Consider the following 9,016-nt stretch of genomic DNA (forward strand, 5'->3'; position numbering starts at 1 on the left):
CCAAAATGGTAAATAAATTAAATAAAATACAAGATTTAACATTGAAATCGAGATAAGACATCAAACAGCTTGGTTTTGGGAGTAGGACTTCTGAATACATCAATAAGAATATTGATAGACAGAAAATAAATTATTATTGAGCTTAGAATAATGTGTAACATAAGTTTGTCAGAATTTTCGTGTCTTCAAATGGCTGTTGAAGTCACTATTTATAGCTACACCTAAGAAATATGGTCCTAGGATCAAGCCCATCTTAAATGATAATTATGGGGCCATTGATGAATATATAACGACAAACTATGAATGCCTAACTACCGAGGAATATTGTTCATTGAATGCCATTGGGTGGCAAATCTTTGTTTTGTCCTCGTTAATAATGTTCCCTTCGGGGTCTGTCTGGTGCCAACTGAAGTTGTTGTCCTCGGTTTTGACTTCCACTTACTTCGCCCTCCGTCTGTCTCCGATTCCACATGTAGCTCTTTTATTCGAATGTTTAGTATAAACTGATTTTTACCATATATATACTTGTGTTATTTAAATTTGAAAGGACGACCGACCCTTACCCTATTATTAAAGTCTAAAATATGCAATCACAATTCACAAGTTGCGAAGTTTTGACTCTTCCCAACACTGAAATCATAAATATCATGCTGGTAATATTTTCCTTCAATATTCAGCACTTTCATTGTTCAAACAACACGATTTTCTCAATTTGGTTGTGTCAATTTCATTACTATAAATGATTATGAAACTATTAAAGAACGACCCCAAAGCATATCAAGAGTAACTAATACACATTCAATCTTTTTATACATTTTAAAGCCAACTTGTGCATTAAATTAGACTTGATTAATAGCTCTTGTGCGATTATTTTGGTATTTTAATGCTCGCATACGGAGTATATATAGTACTTTTGTGTTTATCGGAAATTCAGATATCCATTGGCTTCAATGGTCGGAACTCATATCGAATATCCAAGCAGTGATAGTGTGATACTACTATTAAGACTAACGAACATTTGTAGTCGGTAAAAAGCCTAGAATATCAATATAGTATTATTTTTACGAATCGATAAATGGAGAATGTCATTATCATTAATCAATCATAAATTTGGAGAGAAGGTAGTGTCGAACAATATCAGAGTGGATTGTTCGCATTCGCACACGCTTTTAGGTTTTGTTTATCTTATTATATTTGGATCACTTTTCAAAAATTAGCTTAGCTGGACAGGATAAGCTTGTCAAGATTCTCGAAGTTGGGTCCTCAGTCATTGTCAAATTAAACAAATGATAGCTTTTGAACGGTTATAAATATATCTGACATCAAAACTTCAAACAAATATGTCGATATGTCCGAGTGGTTAAGGAGACAGACTTGAAATCTGTTGGGCTTCGCCCGCGCAGGTTCGAACCCTGCTGTCGACGTTTTTTCTTTTTCCCTTTTTCTTTTTTCTTTTTTCTTTTTTCTTTTTTCTTTTTTCTTTTTTCTTTTTTCTTTTTTCTTTTTTCTCTTTTTTCTTTTTTCTTTTTTCTTCTTTCTTCTTTTTTCTTTTTTCTTTTTCCTTTTTTCTTTTCCCTTTTTCGTATTGGCATGAGCCCTGCATAAAATTCGAAGTCATACGCTAACTCAGAGGAGGGATTATGGTTATGACTTATAAGTGGAACTAGTAAAAAAAATTTTGTGACGGTGGTGTCAATCAATTTGTGCGTACCTCGATTATTCGTTCAAATACCTACTACTTACCATCAATATAGTTAGTTAGTTACCGGGTTAATTTGTCCGCAGACATAGGCGAATGAGAAAAAATAACCTAGTATTTGTTTACCTCCGCTAAAATTTAAACATAAGACCTCATTGTTCTTCACCAATTTCATTGAACACTATGTTTAACCTAGAGCAAATTATACTATATACCTATTCTACCCAAAAAAATTATTCGACTTTACCTATTCTAGAAATAATTACAATATGTACCTATGCAACCAAAAGTAATTACCCGTTAATCCTTCTTCCTATTTTGTCTTGTTAAAGCTAACTTTTCTCCGCCTTTTCTCCTTCTTCTCTTATCCTTTTCTCCGGTCTTTCTCTTCTTTTTTTTTTTTTTTTGTCAATATCCCTACATTTTTTCATTGGATATCTTATCTATCTACCTCCCTCTCCTATATTTATCATTTGTCCCAGAAAAAAAAAGTTAAAAAAGAAAGATCTATCAAAAAAGAATAAAAATTTCTAAGGTTTCAGTTTGCAACAAATTTTTGAAGTTATATATGTAATCACAAATTTTGATTATCGACGCTCTTTGTGGCAAGTTTTGGTCGTATTCGCCTTAATCTACTTCACTTTCGAGTTTGACCATCTAATTCATTTCCGAAAGCGACAAAATTATTAGTACAAATTTAGCGGTAGTGTGACAAGATATGTGTTTGTTTGGAGTATTTTGATGTTGAAATTATTGGGTGTTGTTAATTAATGGTAGATTATGGTACTAATGCTAGTTTTTGGAGATTTATTATAAGAAAATCTAGTCCACCATTGAAGGAACTTAAAGCTTAAAATTCATAAAGAGTGTTTGTTGAGTTTGTTGTTGTTTCGATTCGATGCTGATCATAGTGTGATTGAAATGTTGATTGGAGGTTGTGGCAAAATTTTGAGTCAATTTGATAAAAAAATTGGAGATATATTTTTTGATTTTGGATTAAAATTGAGTTGAACTAGTGAAGAAGATGAATTTGTACTGTATACCAAAATGTTATACTATATACCATTTTGGTATATAATAATTAATTCAATCATATATAATTAATTATAATAGTATACTATTACGGTATACAATATAATAGTAATTTATACTAACTACCTACTCAAGCCAAAATAATTACCCGTTTATACCCATTTTAAAAATAATTACAATACATACCTATTCCACTAAAATTAATTACTCGTCCATCTATCTCTGCCTAACAAGGGAGTTGTCATCAAGGCCTTTTTAATAGAATTCGTATTCAATGGAAGTGATTAAGCTAAAGGCAAAATAACATATCTAAATTTTAGTATAATTGATGACGCACAAAATTGAGTTAATTAGATTATGTGACAACTGATATTATTTCAGTTTAATAATTGAATTAAAAAAATATAAATTCTTTGCGAACAACTGTATACCCTATTGGTATAACTATATACTATACTGGTATCATATATTAGTTGGAATATTTTTTGGTTGTATTAGCTACATTTAATTGGTAAACTATTTGATTTTTCTTTAGTAACAGTAGAACAGTACAGTATCTTGAATTTTTTTAATTTTTCTTTATGCATGTGTATTATGTAATCATTTTAATTTTTTCTTTATGCGTTTGTTTTATATAATAGTATTATAGTACAATATCTTGAAATATATTATTATATTAATATGTGGTATACTATTTTTTGATTTTTCTCTTTATGCACGTGTATTATGTAATAGTAGTATAGTCATATATAGTTGCCTGAAATTAATTAGTAGAACTATATACCCTATTGGTATAATTATATGTCATTTTGGTATCATATGGTAGTTGGAATATTTTTTGGTTGTTTTAGCTGCATTGTTAAGAGAATTCTATTCTGAAATGATTTATATGATCATATTTTGTTGTGTTGGATTTTCTTGTACCTATGGACATAAATTTTGTATATTATGTAATAGTTTTTATAGTTATATGCAGTTGTTGGAACGACCCCGTACAACTATATACCCTATTAGTATAGTTATATACTATATTGATATCATATACTAGTTGAATCCTTTTTTGATTGTATTAGCTGTATTTAATTGGTACACTATTTGATTTTCTTTTAATAATAGTAATATAGTACAATATCTTGAAATACTTTATTGTATTAATATGTGGTACAATATATTTTTATTTTTCTCTTTTTGCATGTGTGTTATGTAATAGTCATATAGTTGCCGGGAATTAACCAGTAAAATTGTATACCATGTTGGTATAGTTATATGCCATATTGGTATCATATGGTAGTTTGAACATCTTTTTGGTTGTTTTAGCTGCATTTTTAAGTAAATTCTATTATGAAATTATTTATATGAACATGATTTGCAGTGCTAGGAATTTTTTGTGCCGATGGACATAGATTATGTGTATTATGTAATAGTTTTTATAGTTATAGGCAATTGTTGGAACGACCCCATATAACTATATACCCTTTTAGTATATGGAATGAGCGAGTTGCTTTGAGAATATTTAGCTTGCAATGAGAGCATGTAATTTTCTCATACTTTTATTGCATCCCAAAAATATTTTGGTACAGTAGTATAGTTGCAGATAGTTGTTGCAATATTCTAGAGCAATCATATACTCTGTTGGTATATATGTATACCATATTGGTATCATATGGTACTAGAAGTCTTTTTTGCTACTTATACTTTTATTGTATTTTCCAATATTTTATTATCATTTCTATTCTAACTAGTATATATGGAGATTTGGTGGTTGTAGATTATGTTTTCTTGCTCCATAATTGATTGTGTTATTGCTAATGGTAGAGCGCGTACTGATATTTGTAGGGAAAGAGATCAAGGTTTGTATGGCAATCACATGTTGATTCTTAGAATCTGATTATGTAATATGTGGTGCTCAGCAGCAGTCAGTGTGATATTTAGTGAATCGGATCAAGTGACAACTGATATTATTTCTGTTTAATAATTGAATTAAAAAATTGAGAAAAAAGACAAAAGGTATATTATACTAGTTATATTTAAAAAAAAGAAAAATAAATATTTACTATATCCGTTATTTTTTCTTATTGTATAAAAAAGAAATAATAAAAAATAGTAAAAATAGTAAATAAAATTATATTATGAAGAGAAAAAGAATATAAAAAAAAGAAGTTAAATGAAATTAAAAAAGGAACAAGAAATAAAGAAAATAAAAGGAAAAAAGAGTTAAATAGAATTAGAAAAGAACAAGAAATAAAGAATAAAAATAAAGGAGTCAATATTGAGTATGAAATAAGTTATGATAAAAATAACAATAATACGATTTGGGCAAAAATAAATGAAAAGAAAAAGAGAAAAAAGAAAAAAGAAGAAGAAGAAAACGAGAAAAAAGAAAAGGAGAAAAGAAAGAAAAAAAAGGAAAAAAGAAAAGAAGCATAGAAATAAAAAAGAATTGGAGAAAAAAGAGAAAATTCCCCCACAAAACTACTATGGATAGGAAATGTAATTAGTTTAATGAGTAAAAAAATAAATGAGTAGGCAATGATAAATAGTTTTATTTTTATAAGTAACTGTGTCATTTACCCTAAAACCTAAGGGTGCTTGGGCAAGATGATTTGCACTGTGTAGTCGGGATCGATTTTTTTTTTAACTGTTATATTTTGTTTTGATCATGTTGACAAAAGCAGTAGAAAAACTAAACTGTCTTTGAAATCCTTCTTGCAGATAGTGTAATCCAATCTATCAAATTTCATTTATTTTTTTGAACGATGGGGAATAATTTATATTTGTTTTCCTCCAGAAAAGCAATAATGATACATGTAATAGATCTAATACATACATTATAGTTATATATCTACCCACGCACAATTAAAGATGATATTAAACTATTGAGTTATTGCGTAGAATTTAGGCTAAATATTTTATTCTTGTTAATAAACTTCAATGCTGCCCTTATCATTAGCATCTCTAGTATAGCAATCTAGTTTATCGAGAACTACTCCGACCCATTTTACGTGAAAGTTGTTTGATTGAGCATAAAATCTAGTAATAAATAAAAAATTACTTTTACATGCAAGTCATATATAAAGTATTAAAAAAGTTCCTTTAAATTAATGATGGTAAGTGTACACGGTCGAAATCGGGTTCGCCTCTTGAGTGACCAATCGAGACGGAAATATGACAGGTTAAAGCTCGATTTTGAGTTATATCGAACCAAGGTGCGAAGATACATTGTTGAGCTCGTGACCCTGAGACCAAACGAGATCGAGACCGAACAAGATCGAGGGAAATTTGCCGAGCCAAATAACATAAGGCCGGAATATCTAGGTTCAAAGTTAGACAAAACCATCAGATTTGCCCTCGAGTTTACCGAAGGCACGACCGATCCTGCTTCTGACGGCCTCGAAGAAAAGGTTCGCCAACTCATCTGACAAGGATCTGTGATTCTCGCCATTAACCAATCATTATGGCAGAAATCACGGAATTAAGTAAAAAAAGGAGCCAACAGTCTACATAATTTATTATAAAATAATATTTTAAAAGCTTCATCTCCCTAAATATATAGAGAGGAAACTGAGTTAGGGGGAGATTGTAACATACTTCAAAGAACAACATACTATTTTTTCAGCTTTGTTCATATTATTCTAGCTTCAATAATATCACATCTAAATTCGAAGGAAGTTAACCCTACGAGACTTAAGTTGTTCAATCTGCATGGGTTGTATTTATTTTTCTATTTATTCTTACATATTAAATCTAATTTCTAGCTTTGTATCAAATTAGATCACGTATCCTTAAAATAGCGTATAAATTCAATTGTTATCCGATTTTGAGGGTAAACAGTTTAGCGCTTACCGTGGGGCTAAGGATGATAGTGGTTATTTGATACAAATCTCCATAACACACACTGCTTTACACTTGCTCTTTGAAGTGTCTTTGATTTCAGGCTAAAAATGACAAACTCTTAATTAGCACCTCTACATATCGACAACGAGGTCGGTCATCAAGGTGAGAATAACAACATGACGCCCGCTAACACTGGGCCACCCGCTGATGTCGTTGGAATTCAGATTGCAGATCCGATTGATGTAAATTCATATGTGGCCATCGACACGAACTTGCCTACCTGCCCTAAAAATAGCGTCCGTGGTGGAGCCCGATCTCAGCTCGAAACACATAAAACATTGAAGAAGACGGGATCAGCCTACGCATGATCTTCGAAATGCTGCAAGCTTAACAGGTGGCGATAGCTCAGTTGCTGAGCCAAACCCAAGCACCGAGCAGGGTTGAACCCGATCCGCCCCAAGAAGTCACCCGCATAATAGAACCGGCCATGGTAAGGTCGAATGAACAAGAGTCGGGGACTAACCCCAAAATTATAAAATGCTCGAGGAGCTGACAAAACAGATAGATTCAGGGGAAAAGAAGATCTAAGCGAACGATAAAAAGGTGGAAACCTATAATTTCTAGGCAGATCAAATCCTAGGAGCACCCCCGATATTAAAGGGACTTGATTCCAAGAAGTTCGTGCAAAAACCCTTTCCTCCTAGCGCGACTCTAAAACCGATCCCCAAGAAATTTCGTATGCCCGAAATACCTAAGTACAACGGAATGACCGATCCAAACGAGCATGTAACCTCTTATACATGTTTCATCAAAGGGGACGACTTGGAGGACGACGAAATCGAATCTAATTTGCTGAAAATATTTGGAGAGACCCTGTCGAAGGGAGCCATGATATGGTATCACAATTTACCTCCTAATTCTATTGAGTCATTTGCTATGCTTGCAGACTCTTTCTAAAAGCACATGCCGGTGCCATCAAGGTTGAAATCAGAAAATCGGACCTTTTCAAAGTCAAATAGAAGGAGAATGAGATGCTCAGGGAATTCGTGTCCCGTTTTCAAATGGAACGAATGCATCTGCCGTCGATCGCTTATGATTGGGCTGTTCAGGATTTCACCCAGGGACTCAATATTCGAAGCTCGGTTGCTTCTCAATAGTTAAAGCAAAACCTGAGAGAATACCTTGTCGTTACCTAGGCCGATGTATACAATCGGTATCAATCAAAAATCAGAGTCGAAGATGATTAACTCGGGGCACCTTCGGAGTCTATATATCCTGCCAGGACTCTCGATAGAGCCAATAGGGATATCGATCGTGAAATATGATCAAACAGAGATCGATATCAGCCCTATAATGGAGATCGGAGGAACAGTGGGTCCGGGCGGAACCCCATAAGAAACAAAAGAAGAAATGACCAAGGTCGAAACAACCGGGGGCTAATAACCAAAAACGGTTTTGACAGGCCCACGGGCCTAAAGAAGCGCCGAGACTATTAGAGTACAACTTTAATATCGACGCAGCTACCATCGTATCAGCCATCGGGCGAATCAAGGATACCAAATGGCCTCGACCTTTGCAATTTGATCCATCTCAAAGAGATCCTAACCAGGTATGCAAGTATCATGGAAATCACTGTCATAGAATGGAAGACTGTCGACAACTGAGAGAAGAAGTAGACCGACTATTCAACAACGGGCACCTTCGATAGTTCTTGAGCGATCGAGCCAAGAATCATTTCAGGAACAGGGATTCTAATAGACATACAGAAAAAGAAGATACCGAACCTCAACACGTAGTTAATATGATCATCGGTGGAGTCGATATCCCACAGGAGCCAATGTTGAAATGCACGAGAATCTCCATCACCAGGGAGAAACGAACTCCAGACTACATACTTGACAGAGTCTTATCCTTCGGCGACGAGGATGCGAAAGGGATCATACAACCTCACAATGATGCGCTGGTAATATCTGTACTCGTAAATAAAACTAGAATTAAACGAGTGTTAATTGATCCAGGTAGCTCGGCCAACATTATTCGGTCGAAGGTCGTAGAACAATTCGGTCTACAAGACAGGATCGTGCCAATAGTCCGAGTCCTAAACGGGTTCAACATGGCATGTGAAACCACCAAAGAAGAGATAACGTTACCGGTCAATACCGCCGGAATCATATGAGAGGCCAAGTTTTATGTAATCGAAGGGGACATGAGGTACACCGCCCTTATTGGAAGGCCATGGATCCACCACATGAGGGCAGTACCCCCAACTCTTCACCAAGTGCTAAAATTCCCAATACCAGGGGGGATCAAGACAATCTATGAGGAACAACCGGCCGCAAAAGAGATGTTTGCCATCAAAGAAGTGGTTCCGGTAAGGCCCCGTTAAAGATTTTTAATGATTTAAGATTTTAAAGTGTGCCAACGGTATTTGGGAATAATGTGTTCGAGTAT

The 9,016-nt window shown here is 33.7% G+C and overlaps 1 non-coding gene across 1 annotated transcript; it reads left to right on the forward strand.

The window, feature by feature from the left end:
- Positions 1-1,342: 1,342 nt before the first annotated feature.
- TRNAS-UGA (transfer RNA serine (anticodon UGA)) lies at positions 1,343-1,424 on the forward strand. The gene has a single exon. It is a non-coding gene; the product is annotated as a tRNA-Ser (tRNA).
- Positions 1,425-9,016: the final 7,592 nt, after the last annotated feature.

The sequence above is a fragment of the Nicotiana tabacum genome, chromosome 17 (assembly GCF_000715075.1).
Source record: "Nicotiana tabacum cultivar K326 chromosome 17, ASM71507v2, whole genome shotgun sequence".
NCBI lineage: Eukaryota > Viridiplantae > Streptophyta > Magnoliopsida > Solanales > Solanaceae > Nicotiana > Nicotiana tabacum.